The sequence below is a fragment of the Theropithecus gelada genome, chromosome 10 (genome assembly GCF_003255815.1).
Source record: "Theropithecus gelada isolate Dixy chromosome 10, Tgel_1.0, whole genome shotgun sequence".
Lineage (NCBI taxonomy): Eukaryota > Metazoa > Chordata > Mammalia > Primates > Cercopithecidae > Theropithecus > Theropithecus gelada.
In genome coordinates this window covers 77554918-77571613 of record NC_037678.1, presented here as the reverse complement: position 1 = coordinate 77571613, position 16696 = coordinate 77554918, and positions in this window count along the sequence as shown.

The following is a 16696-nucleotide window of genomic DNA, read 5'->3' as shown; positions in this document are numbered from 1 at the left end:
TTTCCCATTGTCTAATTAGAAAGCAATAAATCCATTCCACTGTAGGAAAAAGTCAGGGATAATAAGTCTTCAGGCCCAGCTTATGGCAAGGAGGTTAAGCCTAAGTCAGTAGGCAGCTTGAAGACATCCAGGTGTCAGGAGAGAAAAGGAGGGAAGGTGACATAGAATGGATGTCCATTCCAATGCTCCCTCATGTTTGGGGCCGCTAGTCCATGGGATATTGCTCTCAGGTACCTAATCTCAGTATGGGATTGACAGTTATCTGCGTTAACCTACCTACATTGAATAGATTGTCAACATTTGAGGCTTCCTCTAGAATAGCAAGGGGACAGCAGAATCAGCAAACAGTAGAATCAAATACTCCATGAAATACATCCAACATGAAATGCTGATATGAACCTCTAGGGAGCAGAGGAAAGCATCCTCTTAGGGGTGTTTTTGTTTGTTTGTTTTTTGTTTTGTTTTTTTGAGGGAAAAAGTCTTAAAATTTCATATGAGATTTTATATAGCCTCTACTAAATTCACTCCTTGTCTTACGATTCCTTTAAAGCTTTACATATTCATCTCAACAAATGATATATATATTCATCTCAACTTATCAATGTACTGACTCTGTAAATACTTAGTTATATAACCTTCAAAGCTACCTTAGGAGATAGGTCCCATTATTTTTCCGACTTTATAATTGAAGAAAGAGGCACAAGAAGATTAAGTAACTTGCCCAAGTTAGACAGCAACCAGAATCATGCTGCTATGTTCATTGGCTTGTTTCATGCCATTTTTTGCACTAAATCATGTGAAAATAGGTGCTTCATAGAATAGTGACCATATTTATCCAGAAGCCACGGCCTCAGAAATGCAGTATACAGCTAAGACAAAGAAAGAAAGAAACACAATACACGAGCTTTCCAGGATCCTTAAAATCTAGAGGTGGACATGTTATTCTAAGACACTGGAGACCTCAGAGATGGGGATGTGGCTTCGTTGCTGCTAAGGCTGGCTCAAGAATAAGGAAGGCCTTAAATATCTTAAGTGTTTCCTATTTGGGGCATAGTTTGTTCGCAGTAAGTTTCCCCTGAGCAGCAACGCAGTCTGTAAAACTGGGTGCTGAAAGCAAAGCACTTGGCACGTGGCAGGTTTTGAAGCTTGGTATAGAGAGAGGCAACAGTAGCTTAGGGTAGCTGGGAGAGCTACACTGCATGAATTCCTGCACTGAGTGGTCCCTTGGTTGGTTTTTTTGTGTGTGTTTTTTTTGTTTTTTTTTTTTGTTTTTTAAGACGGAGTCTCGCTGTGTCGCCCAGGCTGGAGTGCAGTGGCACGATCTCGGCTCACTGCAAGCTCCGCCTCCTGGGTTCACGCCATTCTCCTGCCTCAGCCTCCCGAGTAGCTGGGACTACAGGCACCGCCACCTCCCCCGGCTAATTTTTTTGTATTTTTAGTAGAGATAGGGTTTCACCGTGTTAGCCAGGATGGTCTTGATCTCCTGACCTCATGATCCGCCCGCCTCGGCCTCCCAAAGTGCTGGGATTACAGGCGTGAGCCACCGCGCCCGGCCGGTCCCTTGGTTTCTAATGGGATTCCATGTCCTCAGATATAATCTACCCTTACAGTGGTAAGGGGTGATCACTTTAAAAACATTGATATTCCACCAGAAATGCCATAATGAGCACTAACAGAGGAGCAAATACCTGAGGCCCTCAGTTAGTGCCTATTTACTCTTAGTTGACATCTATTGTAAGTCTAACAAATTTAAAAGAGAAAGAAGAAAACAGGCCAGATGCAAACCCACACAGAGCAAAAGGATCCCTGATATCCTGACAGGCAGAGAGCAGAACTCAAAGATCACAGAAATTTCATCTAACAGAAACAATGTCTTACCTGCCTTCCTGAAGACTTCAACATATGTATTAATCATGCCTTTTTATTTTCTGTATGTCTGATGATTAGACATCTGAGGTCTTGCTAACCCTGGAAAAACTGCTCCTCCCAAGGCTAATCAGTTCCTAAAGATGGCAAATAATTTGCCTAGGAGCACATTTTTCATATGCAAACCAAACAATCCAGAGCCCCCACTCCAACCACCTCTTAATGGGGCTCTCAAAGGTGAGCCACTACTTCCCTGCCCTAATCACCCCAGGGCCAGGGACCAGGTAACTAGGTACAGTCCATATATCCCAGAGCTCACTGAAACTATTCAAACCAGCCAATCCTAAACCTGCTTATCTGTCTTGCCTGTTCCTTCCCACAGAAACCACAATGAAGGCTCTTGTCCGTGATATCCTCTTCCTGCTTCCTTTGCTCCCTGATCAGCTCTGGTGCTTCCCATGTGGCCCTGCATGACGTGTTGTGCCTCCTGTTTCTAGAGATCTGTGGCTATAAAAACCTCTTCTTTTACAACAGCCATTCCATGGTTGGGTGTCTTACCATGTCTTATTAAAACGGCACCAAGAAGATGACTAAATCCTGCTCAGTGGAATCTAAATGACAAAAGTCAAAGGTATATGTATTAATTCATTCTCACACTGCTATAAGAAAATACCTCAGACAGGGTAATTTATAAAGAAAAGAGTTTTATTGGCTTATGGTTCCATAGGCTGTATGCGAAGCACAGCAGCTTCTGCTTCTGGGGAGACCTCAGGAAGCTTCCAATCATGGTGGAAGGCAAAGGGGTAGCAAGGCATCGACATGATGGGAGCAGGAACAAGAGGCAGGGGAATGTTACACACTTTTAAACAATCAGGTCTTGCAAGAACTCACTATTGTGAGGACAGCACCAAAGGGATGGCACTAAACCAGTCATGAAAAACACCCTCATGACCCAATCACTTCCCACCAGGCCCCACCTCCAACATTGGGGATTATGATTTGACATGAGATTTGGGTGAAGACACAGATCCAAACCATATCAGTATGTAATTCCACAAATTAATGTCATATACCAAATCCCAGAGGGGCAGCTCAGAACACCAAGCAAGATAAATACTAAACAAATAAATATGTAAACAATAAAAACTACATCTAGGCATAGTATATTTAAAGTAGAGAAAATCAAAGTTTTTTTCTAAATATCCTGAAAGAAGTCAGAAGGAAAATAAACCTTACCTACAAAGGAGCACAAATAAAAATTATATCCAGCTTCTCCTCAGAAACCATGTAAGCAAGAAGAGAGTAAAGTGAAATATTTAAAGTGATGAGAGAAAAAAATTTCCAACTTGGAATTCTGCACCCTGTAAAGGTATACTTCAAAAGCAAAGGAGAAATAAAAGATTTTCTCAGACAAACAAAAATTAAAGGAATTTGTTGCCAGTTGACCTGCCTTGCAGGAAATATTAAAAGAAGTTCTCTGGAGAGAAGGAAAAAAATACAGGCCAAAAACACAGAACTATATAAAGAGCATTAGAGAAGGAATAAGTAACAGAAAATTTTTTCTTAACTTTAATTGATCTAACAAATAATACTATGTAAAGATAATAGCAATATATAGTATTTTACGTACGCATATGTGTATGGGTATATGTGTATATACACACACACAGTTGACCGTTAAACAATTTGGGGATTAGGAGTGCTCACCCGCCATGCAGTTGGAAATCCATGTATGACTTTTCTTTTTTTTGGAGATGGACTCCCGCTCTGTCACACAGGCTGGAGTGCAGTGGCACGATCTTGGCTCATGCAACCTCTGTCTCCCGGGTTCAACCTATTCTCCTGCCTCAGCCTCCCAAGTAGCTGGGATTACAGGCACATGCCACCACACCCGGCTAATTTTTTTATTTTTAGTAGAAACAGGGTTTCACTATGTTGACCAGACTGGTCTCAAACTCCTGACCTCAAGTGATCCACCTGCCTCCACCTCCCAAAAGTGCTGGGATTACAGGCATGAGCCAGTGTGCCCAGCCTCCATGTATAACTTTTGACTTTCAAAAAGCTTAACTACTGATAGCCTACTATTGACTAGAAGCCATATCAATAGCATAAACAGTCAATTAACACATATTTGTATGTTATATATATTATATACTATATTCTTACAATAAAGCTAGAAAAAAGAAAATATTAAGAAAATCATAAGAGAAAATGTATTTACTATTCATTAAGTAGAAGTGGATCATTAGAAAGGTCTTCACCTTCATCATCTTCCCTTTCACCCTCATCATCTTCACTTTGAATAGGCTGAGGAAGAGGAAGAAGAGGGGTTGGCCTTGCTGTCTCAGGGGTTACAGAGGCAGAAGAAAACAGCTCAAACCTGTTTGTTCAAGGGTTGACTCTGTATATTTATGTATGCTTAGGTGTAGCTGAAATGAATGATGGCAGTGATACAAGGGACTAGAGGGAGGGATTAAGGATATTTTGTTCTTATAAGGTACTGGCACCACCTGTGAAGTGGTATGGTGTCATTTGAAAGGGGCCTTGGGTTAGCTGTAAATGTGTATTACAAACTCTAGGTCAACCACTAAAAAATTTTTTAAAAAACCAGTACAGGGCCAGGCGCAGTGGCTCATGCCTTAATCCCAACACTTTGGAAGGCCAAGGTGGGTGGATCATGAGGTCAGGAGATCGAGACCATCCTGGCTTACATCGTGAAACCTCGTCTCTACTAAAAATACATAAAACTAGCCGGGCATGGTGGCACGCGCCTGTAATCCCAGCTACTCTGGAGACTGAGGCAGAAGAATCGCTTGAACCTGGGAGGCGGAGGTTGCAGTGAGCCGAGATCTTGCCACTGCACTCCAGCCTGGGTGAGACAGCGAGACTCTATCTAAAAAAATAAAAAAATAAAAATAAAAATAAAAGGAGAGAAAATAGAATCATATAAAATGCTTGATAAAACCACAAAAGGAAGAAAAAGAGTGGAAAACAAAAATAGGAACAAAGAACAAGGGCAACAGATAGAAAACAGTAATGAATGTAGTAGATGTGAATCTAACCATATCAATAATCACTTTGAACTTCAACCATCTCAATGCAATAATTGAAAGACAGTGACGGTCAGAGAAGATCAAAAAACAAGACCCAACTATATGCTGCTACAAGAAGCCCACTTTAAATATAAAGACATACAGGCTTTAAAGTGAATTGATAGAGAAAGATATACAATAGTAGAAGTGATATGTGCTCATGGAAAAATATACCTGCACGTGTGTGTGTGTGTGTGTGTGTGTGTGTTTCCAGACAACACAGAGATATAAAATGTATTAAGTGAAATAGTTCTTTTCCTCTTCCCTCCTGTTCTTATTCCCACCATTAACAGTGTTTTGTGTAACCCTTAAGACATTTTCATGTGAGGACTCAGTTTTACTTAGTTTCATTTTCACAAAATCAAATGGTACTATACATATTGTTCTATAACTTGCTTTAATTTACCTAACAATAATTCTTGTTAATCTTTCTTTTCTGTAATCTCAGCCCTTGTAGATCTATATTTTATAAAGTGATTTAAAAGTTTTGAAAGTCATGAATTATATGCGGACAGCAATACTGTGCTGGATGGTGCAGAGCACAGAATACCTCTCTATTATTTTGAGGCCAATTTCAGAATCTATTCCTAAATTTCACAGGCTGTATATTAGGTAGAGACTAAGCCTACACTATCCTATATAGTAGGCACTAGCCCCGTGTGTCTATTTAACTTTAATTTGATTTAAACAAAAGTTAAAATTCAGGTTCTCCGTGGCACTAGCCACATTTCAAGGGCTCAGTGGTCATATGTAGCCAGTGGGTACTGTATTGGATTCCTCGGATACAGAAAATGTCCATCATGATGGAGAGTTCTGTTGGACATCAGCAGTTTAACCTTTATATATTTACTCCGGAGATGAACTGTGTGTGTGATATTGATTACAAAAGAGTTAAGAAGCCAAACAGGGCCAGAGGAGCACCTAGGCACTGAGAAGAGCAGGAAGCCACTTCTACCCCTAGGACAGCAGGGACCTCGAGAGGAGGTGGTGTTTCCAGTGCCCATGGCTGGGGTGATCTTGTGGAACCTGAAAACATAGCAGGTCTGTGTGACAGAAGCTGAAGCTATACAGGAAACACAGCCACTACTACAGATGCTACTCAAACTGGAGAGAAGAAGTAATTATACCTGCTTTCTCCCTCCTACTGCCTTCCTATATCCTACCAGTATCTTCCATTGGTTCAATCCAGCTTGAAACCAGCTGCACAAGAGCCTGGGAAAGGCAGCCCACAAGGAAAGGAGAGAAGAGTGCAGCAGGCAGGACTCCCAGAGGTGAGGCAAAGCCTGGTCCACTGGGAGAACTGCAGGCACTGCGGGCCAAGCAAAGGCCTCAGTGATGGAGCTGGGGCTGTACACAGGGAGACGACTGTGAAGGCCCTTGGGTGAGGCCCTGAGGAGTCCAGACTTCATCCAAAAGACTCAGATACACTATTGGCAGGTTTTAGGAGGAGAATGTCAAGGTTAGATTTGTGTCTTAGGAAGATCATTAGGCTACACCAGCAATCTTTAGATTGTAGGCCCTGGAACAGCGGCATCAGCATCACCTGGAAGCTTGCTGGAAATGCAAATTCTTGGTCCCACCTGGGACCTAATAAGTCAGAAGCTCTGGGGGTGTGGCCCAGCAATCTGTATAAACAAATCCTCCGGGTGACTCCAAGTCATGCTAAAGTTTGAAAACCTTTGGGCTACCTCGGAGGTGGGAGGACTAGCTAGGATCTCTATGAAAGATGATGAAAGCTCTGGTAGAGACATGAGACGTGGAAGGGGTCCTGTTTGGAGAGTAATTAAAGAAGTAGGCTGGCAGGGTTGGTGACAGGGCAGGTGCAGCAACAGGAAAGGAGGTATCTGTTTGAAACAAGTGGGCAAAGCAAGTGTCCATGCAATGGAGTTGATAGACTGCCAGACAGAAAACCTGTCTAACCCAAATACATTTAATCACTGAATAGCCCCTGACTGCTCACACTTCTACTCTAAGCACAGTACCGAGCAACTGCAAAGAAGCTGTGGCCTCCAGGAGCTGACAGCTGACATTGATTTCTCCAGCAGGTCATTGACCAGAACTCCCACAGCTAGATTAAAGCATTTGCCTCTGTTAAAATGCAGATGCTTCAGACAGGGAAAATCACAGGCCCTGCATCTTTCACGGGCAGCAAAGTCTAAAGAAGCAGGCTGGGCGCAGTGGCTCATGTCTGTAATCCCAATGCTTTGGGAGGTCAAGGCAGGAGGATTGCTTGGAACCAAGACTTTGAGACCAGCATGGGCAACACAGCAAGATCCTGTCTCTAAAAAAAAAAAAAAAAGCACTAAGCCATGAACTTAGAGTTTCCCTCAGGGCAGTGGCCAGGCCTCTCCTTTCTTCATCCAAGGCAGCAAGCACAGGGTTTAGAGCAGTGCTGTCCAATGTGAGCCAGGTATGCAACTTTAAACTTTCTAGTAACCACATTAGAAAAGGGTAAAAAGAAATAGGCAACATTAATTTCAGTGATGTATTTTATCTACGCCATTATGTCAACCTGTAGTCAATATTTTACAAATTATCAATGAGATATCTTACATTCTTCCCAACTTCCCAGACTAAGTCTTCAAAGTCAGGTGTATAGTCTATACTCAGAGCCCATCTTAATTCCAACTTGCTCCATTTCAAGGGCTCACAAGCCACATGGGGCTGGTGGCTCCCATATTGGGAAGTGCCGGTTTAGAGGACAGCAATTGCTTATTTGGGTTTTCCTAAATAACTAGAGCATTCTTTCCCATGGAACAGACAACCAAAGACTTGTTACAGGTATTGATACCGTTGTAACCTAGTTCTGTGGGAGAGGAAATGGGGGCCAAGTGGACATGTGAGAGACAGAAAGACAGCAAGTTGGATGGACAGAGGGAAATGCAAACAATTTTCCTGGAAATCTAAGGTGGCAGGAAATGAACACAAGAGCGCTCCAGGGAGACAGATGCATGCGAGTATGAAGTAACAGACCAATAAAAATATGGACACATGCCAATTGCAGTGGCTTATCCCAGCACTTTTGGAGGCCAAGGCAGGAGGATCGCTTGAGGTCAGGAGCTCAAGACCAGCCTGGGCAACGCAGGGAAACCCTGTCTCTAAAATAAAACTAAAAACAACTAAAAAGTCAGGAAACAACAGATGCTGGAGAGGATGTAGAGAAATAGGAATGCTTTTACACTGTTGGTGGGAGTGTAAATTAGTTCAACCATTGTGGAAGACAGTATGGCGATTCCTCAAGGATCTAGATCCAGAAATACCATTTGACCTGGCAATCCCATTACTGGTATATGCCCAAAGGATTATAAATCATTTTACTATAAAGATACGTGCACACATATGTTTATTGCAGTACTGTTCATAATAGCAAAGATTTGGAACCAACCCAAATGCCCCTCAATGATAGACTGGATAAAGAAAATGTGGCACATATTCACCATGGAATACTATGTTGTCATAAAAAAGGATGAGTTCATGTCCTTTGCAGGGACATGGATGAAGCTAGAAACTATCATTCTCAGCAAACACAGGAACAGAAGACCAAACACCACATGTTCTCACTCATAAGTGGGAGTTGAACAAGGAGAACATATGGACACAGGGAGGGGAACATCACACACCAGGGCCTGTTGGGGGCTTGGGGGACTAGGGGAGGGAGAGCATTAGGACAGACACCTAATGTAGATGATGGGTTGATGGGTGTAGCAAACTGCCATGGCACATGTATACCTATGTAACAAATCTGCATGTTCTGTACATATATCCCAGAACTTAAATTTTAAAAAAAAAAATAGCTGAGTGTGATGGTGCCAGTCTGTAATCCTAGCTGCTCAGGAGGCTGAAGTGGGAGGATTTCTTGATCCCAGGAGTTTGAGGCTGCAGTGAATTCTGATCTTGCAGCTGTGCTCCAGCCTGGGCCAACAAGGTGAGACCCTGCCTCTTTAAAAAATAAATAAATATGGACACCGTGTCCACTATCCTTTGCAAGAAGGAAAGCGTGCCCTCTGAGCAGTGCTGCTGCATCACTGCGTGTCTCCCGATGCTACAAAATGTCAGTGTCCATGTTATTTTTTTTCATTTTGAGTCTCTCTTTTATATTTGATTTGGGGTTTTTTTCTTTTTCTTTTGCATCTACATTCTTTATGTTTCTTTAAGCAAGGAGTGAATGACAGGAAGTATTTTTTAACACTTCTGTGGAGCTGCCAGCCCAGCTTTTCCACTGACGGTGTGATCTTGGGCAATTTGTTTACTTTCTCTGTTCCTATGCTTCCTTGACTATAAAATGGAATTAATGGTAATACCTTCCTTAGAGAAGTGTCATGAGGATTAAACAAAATGATAAAAAACAAATCATTTCACATAGGACTGAGCCACATGAAACATATTTTTTAAATATAAACTATTACAATTATTTTTGTTGAAATGGAATTGTCTGATCCTTCAATACGTCTCAAAACGAAGCAAAATAATCAGCAGTGTTGTAATCGTTGATGGAATAATTTTATTTTTGCCTTTTGTTTTTAATAAATAGACCTCCTGTGAGAGCAGAGATGGAATGCAGAGGTTGCCACTCACCACCTTCCAAGCTCAGATGGGCCTGAGCAAGGTGAGAAAGAACATGAGAGGACACAGTACATGGGCTCCCCGTGGAAAGAGTGAGGAAACCAATAACAAGAGGGCGAAACCCCAGGCCGGGTCAGAGAGGGCTGCTTTGCTGGGAACTCAGGCAGGAAACAAGGCCTCTCAGTGTGTGTGGGAACTGGACCCCTGTACATTACGTGTGGGCAGTGGCTTCCCTGCCTCATCTTGGCCACTGTCTCCTGTCTCCATTCCTCGGGGTAGACCCACACCTGTGGCTTTATTTGTGTTACAGGGTACGCCTATATCTCATCACAAAGTCCTCAGGGCTCTACTCAATTAAAAAGAATTTCCCAGCCCCTTGTAAGGCTGGGAACAACTCGCTTCCCATCCTGCCTGGAGACATGTCCCAGCCACCACAAGTGTGACTATGTTTCAATGCAGCTAGGAGGTAGCGCTGATTAACACAGTTGATCTCAACCTCGCTTGGTGACTCTGCCCCTTAGCCCTTATACACACCCATGGAGTTTTAGTGGAGACCTCCACAAAGTGCCATACTTTCTGCATTACACCAGATCACCCTGACACTAGGAAGTTATAGGGGATGATACTGAAGTTATGGAGAGAAGCATCACAGAGCTAGAATTGACTCCCCACTCTAGACCATGTATAAACTATGATGAATGCCTGCCCCACCCTTCCCTGGGACAGGAGATTGGAATCTGGTTTCCAGAATAAAGAACTTTCCATAGGGAAAGGAGCCAAAGCCCATAACCAAGTCATAGCACTAAGAAAACAGAGTCCTCCCCACAAGTCCTCCCTTGGAAGGAACAGAGCTGGGCATTTTGGCTAATCCGTATGTTGTTCCCCATAGAACTGCAACTAGCCAACAGAAATCAAAACCAAGATTGTAAAGAACTGAACATTGTCTTATTTTATAATTTTTATTTCACTTGACCTCAGTGACTCTCTGGGTCTTAACAAGACAAATCTGGTGATGGAAGCAAACTATACCCCCAGAGAACTGGAGTTTTCTGCAAATTTACCTCTATTCCCTCCTACCTGTTCAACAAGGGCTTAGAAGTATAAGCATGCAAAAGAAATTAAATGTGGCAGAATAGGTAGGTCTAACAAGTAAGCACTGGAGTAAGATATAAAATATTTAGTGAGGATTTTAATCACTTTCTGCCACTAAGCCTCTGGGTCATGCCACCATCATCATTAATTTGTCTCTCTTCATTAAGCCATTCTATGTGTTAGCAGAACAGAAAGCCTCCTCCCAATCCTTAGTGCTACCATATTTTCCGGAGCAAACTTCTGAAGCTGCCTGGTACTGAGCCAGGAGCTGGGAATCACATGTAGTTACTGCTCTCAAGGAACTCAGAGTTGAGCGATAAAGGCCTGCATATTCACACACTGATACAGAAGAATAAAGCCACACATGGAGATATGTACAGGGCCAATAAAAATATGAGCACACGACTGGGGGCAGTGGGACTGAGGAAGCCACTGCTAGGGTATGGTCAGCAAATAATAGTTCCAGATGTAAGGTGAAGTTTACATTTTCTCTAAAATTATGCTGTTCAAAAACTCAATAGCAAGAAAACCACCCAATTTTAAAATGGACAAAAAACCTGAGTAGACATTTCTCAAAGGAAGACTTCTAAATGGCCAACAGCTATATGAAAAAATGTTAAACTTCACTAATTATCATGGAAACACACATCAAAACCACAATGGGATGCCACCTGTTAGAATGGCTATTATCAAAAAGACAAAAGATAACAAGTGTTGGCAAGAATGCAGAGAAAAGGGAACCTTTGCACACTGTTGGTAGAAGTGTAGATTAGTGTAGCCATTGTGGAAAGTAGTATAGAGATTCCTCAAAACATAAAAATAGAACTACCATGCAATCCAGCAATCCCAATACTGGGTATATATCCAAAGGAAATGAAATCAACATGTTGAAGAGATATCTGCACTCCCATGTTTACTGCAGCTCTTTTGACAATAGCCTAAATATGGAATTAACCTGTGTCCACTGATGGATGAATAAAGAAAATGTGGTATATATACACAATGGACTACTATTCTGCCTTAAAAAAAGAAGGAAATCCTGTCATTTTCAACAACATAGATGAACCTGGAGGACATTATGTTAAGTGAAATAAGGTAAGCACAGAAAGCAAAATATCGCATCATCCCACTAATATGTGAAATCTAAAAATGTCAAACTCTTGGAATCAGACAGTAGAAGGATGCTTACTAGGGCCTAGGAAGTAGGGGCAATGGAGGAGATGCCAAAGGATACAAAATTTCAGTTAAACAGAATAAATTCAGTTCAAATAAATTCAGGAAATCTGCTATACAACGTGGTAACTATAGTTAATAACAATGTATTGTACAGTTGAGAAAGAAAGAAAGAGAAAGGAAGGAAGGAAGGAAGGAAGGAAGGAAGGAAGGAAGGAAGGAAGGAAGGAAGGAAGGAAGGAAGGAAGGAAGGAAGGAAGGAAGGAAAAGAAAAGAGACAGGACAGGAAAGGAAAGGAAGAATTGTGCTGAAGTTCAGAGGTGGACAAAAGCAGCATCTAAACCCCACATGCTACAGCTTTGGAAGGTGCACAGCAGTGTGGCACTCAGGAAAGGCACAGGATGGGTAGAAAAGGGCCACGTGATGAAAGACCTGAGCCATGAAAGGTTTGAACCTGGGAAGTAACAGGATATGGTTTGCCTTTTGGAAAGGAATCTCCAGTGGAAGACCCGTTATGGGAAAATAGGTTGAAATGGAGAGACCCACTGGAATGCCATTGTAATCAACTAAGGGAGATAGTAAAGATATGAACTAAGCTCTGGAAGTAGACAGGAAGATAATTGGAGGGTTATTTAGGAAGCAGAGCCAAAGCGCTTAATAATTTACTGAATGCAAGATGCAAAGGGGAGGCAGCTTAGTAGGCTATCATAGGAGATGTTGCCTTGGTTTGAGTTACCCCAGCAACAGATCCTGAGACAAGAATTGGGAAGTGACAACAAGAAGCACAAGCGAGCAGTAAAACAGGTCAGAGAAGGAATAAGGAAAGGGAATGTTGGTGAGCAGCCCATCCCTGTGGGCATGAGGGCTCAATCCCACTGGGACCCTCTCAGATACTGTGTAGAATACAGAACTGACCCCGGGATGAGGAAGCCTAGTACACATCTACCAACTGTCATTCCTCAATAGTTGAGGGTCAATCCTGAAGGCACTAATTTCCCAGCACTTGTGCCCTGCCCCAAGCCACGCTGAGCAAGCCCTCAGACCAATGAAAGCCCTCAGACACAGGGACACAAGTGCCTGAGGTGGGAAGCTGTTGGTGTGACTGAAAGCATCCACCAACATTACAGGTGACCTTCAAAATAGATGGAGGGGTAAGGGCAGGGCTCAGCATATTCTGTTAGGTATCTAGGAGGTCACAGACAGATTGTCTAGCAAGATAATAGATAACTTCTTGCCAGGCACAGTGGCTTACGTTTGTAATCCCAGCACCTTAGGAGGCCAAGACAGGCGGATTGCTTGAGCCCAGGAATTCAAGACCACCCTGGGCACAATATGATGAGACCTTGTCTCTACACAAAATACAAAAATTAGCCACATGTGGTGGTGCACACCTCTAGTACCAGCTACTCAGGAGGCTGGGAGGATCACCTAAGCCTGGAGAGGTCAAGGCTGCAGTGAGCCATGATCACACCACTGCACTTCAGCCTGGATGACAGAGTGAGACCCTGTCTCAAAAAAAAATAAATAATCAACAACTTCTGAAGTATCATATTAATTTCACCTGTTAACACATTTTTAATTGAGCTATAATATACACTACTTATACACATTAAGGAAAGCCCAGAGATTACTAGGTGAGTTCCACCAGTTATCTTGTACCTATTAAAGTGTTGTTTCATGGCCACAGAGCCATCGAGAAACACAGCCAGAATGATCAACAGATAATAGAAGCATGAAGACCACAACTATAATGCTATACATAACTACTCATTATTAGGAGATTGGACAAAAAATTTGGTACAAGATCTGAGAATGCTGGGAACACAAGAAACTTCCAAATGAGGAAATGATTCTGGGTAAGTGTGGATGTCTCATGCCTGGAGAGAGGGAAGCCAAGTACAGTTTGATACTCATCTTTTGAGTCCTGGAACTGTTGGATTGGGTCTCTGGATCAACCATACTCTGGAATCTTCTGAGGACATTTTGATTTCCCCTTTTTTGCATTCTTAGGGATCCCAATCTCTTCCCACGTTCAAGAAGGTGGCTGCCAAGAGACCTCAAGGGACTATCTCGAAAGAAATACATATGAATGTGAACAGGATTTGTAGCCCCAGAGAAACCTCCACACACTTTTAAACTTATCTTGGGATAGATCAGACGTTTCCTACCCGCAGATTGGAATCAGCCTGAACCTAAAGTATTTAATTTCCATATTTAAAGCAGTAGTTGCCATTGGTATATAATATAAACCATCCTGCGCAGCTGTGATTCAGGCATATACTGATTACTGCTAAACTACCCAGAATTCGAGCTCAATTTCACAAGACAGAAATATGACTTTTTTTTTCTTTTGGTCATAGAAGATCATCCAATGAAGTAGCATGACAAAATGTTTCCTGATGCTGTTACTGGCATATGGCTGAAACTCAACCTCACACACATCTGTACAGAAATGTACAGAGCAACCCACAAATATCTGAGCTTTCTGGCAAGATTAACACCCGGGCAGCAGCAAGCTTTCTGCCACTAATTATTTAAGACATCTCCTGCTTTGCTTTTATAACATCCTGAGCTGTTTATCAAATAGGTCATAACATGAGAAAGTATTCATGCCATCTTTAATCAAGAAAAATATCTGCCTGGATGAGGAGAGAAGGAAAAACACTGTTGCAATAGAACAACAATCAAATTATGTCTATAATGGGCTCTAAATCTTTAGAAGAAAAGATCTACAGTTTAGCAGCACAAAGCAGTATTATTCCTGTTGTTATTAAAAACTGCCCTCTAATCCTTCACACATATGTAATACATCTCATCCAAGGATCTAAGTCCATTATAAATAAACAAGAAGCTACACTTTATAAAACCTGGCCAACACCACAAAAGAGATAGAACTCGCTGGTTATACGTAAGCCAACACTTTTAGAACAACTCACTAGCTAATGATATAAAGTCTGTTGGTCTCACCAAAGTTTGGGGAAATAACTGGTTCTTGGTATACAAAAGGTGCTCAATAAATGCTTATAAATACAAAGACTGATAGAAGATCCCATATAGGAACATTCTAGAGATTAGTTAATTCATATAATTAACAAACATTAAATAAATGTTTGTTATATATAAATGTTACCGTTAAGTATATAATCCCTTATAAATTCACTGTTATCCAGCAGGTGTGGAAATCTCAGTATCCAAGCAGAGAAATATTAATTACCGCCCTGTTGCCTGTAGCTTCATTAACATCTTTCCATACCTTTGTAGAATTTAATTCCTTATAATTAGACGTCTAAGTCCCAGTGAAGAAGGAGCAAAGCTCTCAAAAAGTGAGGCAAGAACACCTAGAAAGCTCACCGTGTTTAAGTAGCATAAACACTGCAATTAGCTGTTAAATTTAACCCCTTTGTTCATTCAACAGGTGTTCACTGACTATCATGTATTTATTCAAGCAAGAAACATTTGAATAATAATATATGCTAGGCCTTGTGTTTCATACTGGCTTAGAGAAGTATAGAAGACTGTAACACAGCAAAGAATAATAAAAGGTACATTTAAACTAATTAATGCAATCCAGGGTGACTATCAACAGGACTTGTAGCCCTAGAGCAGGGTTTCTCAACCTTGACATTATTAACATTTTGGGTCATTCTTTGTTGTGAGTAGATGTGCAATGTAGGGTGTTTACCTGCATCCCTGGTGTCTACCCACTAGATAACAGTAGCACTCGACTGCCCCAACCCATTGTGACAACCAAAACTATCTCCAAACCATTGCCAAATGCCCCTGGAGGGCAAAAAACTGTCCTCCAGTTGAGAATCTTAGAGATCTCAGATGCCCTAGAGATCTCAGAAAATAATTAACTTTCCTTCCCTTACATATTAACTGAACAGCACTCATTAAAATATTTAATTGTATCTTTAGCCAACACATCTCCACGTATTTTCATATCTGTGTATTCAAGTCAAAGAGTCTCCAAGGGCCACTTGTACAATGAGCCATCCTATTTCAACAAGGCAAATTTTTTTATTTCTTTGTTACAAACCTAGGCTCCAAAAATAAAATTTATATCGAAAAAAGCAAAACAGATCATTCACTGATCACCTAAAGGACTGCATGTAAGATGTCAGTGAATCTCCATGATGTCATATGTCAAATAATGACACAGATGTACAGTTAATTATCTGCATGGCAAAAAAATTACTTGTATATAAAGGAGATTGTCATTAGACTGTCGTCAATGAACAAAGGTAAAAACAGGATTTATTTTAAGAAAAAAAAAAAAGAAAAGAAAAGAAACAGTGAGAACAATGAGCCTTATTTTCATTTTTGGAGGTAAATTAATTACCTGGCAGCTAGCATAGAGGTCTGTCTGGGCAGTCTGCCCTTGAACTGGCTGACTAAGGTATCAAACAAAGCAATTTCAGTTGATGATGGATTCTCCAAGAAAAGTTGATGGTTTAGTTGTAGAGATTTCATGAGAGGCTGCCCCTGAGACACATATGCTGGATCTTTTATCAGTGTCTCCAAGGTAGTTAAGTTGGGTCTCTGCCATTTCTATATTCAGAGTAACTCTCATTGAAGGCTAATTTGTGATATAACAGCCTGATTTTTCACTCTATAAATGGATGGAAAGGAATTGCTACATAAAGCAAGCTTCAAGTGTTCAAAGAGCTAGAAATCTTAGGCCTGGAGATTTATTTTCAGATGTCAGTTTCTCTGCGCTGCTGCTGCTGCTTTTTGAGACAGGGTCTCTCTCTGTCACCCAGGCTAGAGTATAATGGCACTATCTCAGCTCATTGCAGCCTCAACTTTCTGGGCTCAAGCAATCCTCCTGCCTCAGCCACTTGAATAGCTGGGACTACAGGCATACACCACCACATCCAGCTAACTTTTAGTTTTATTTTTATTTTTGT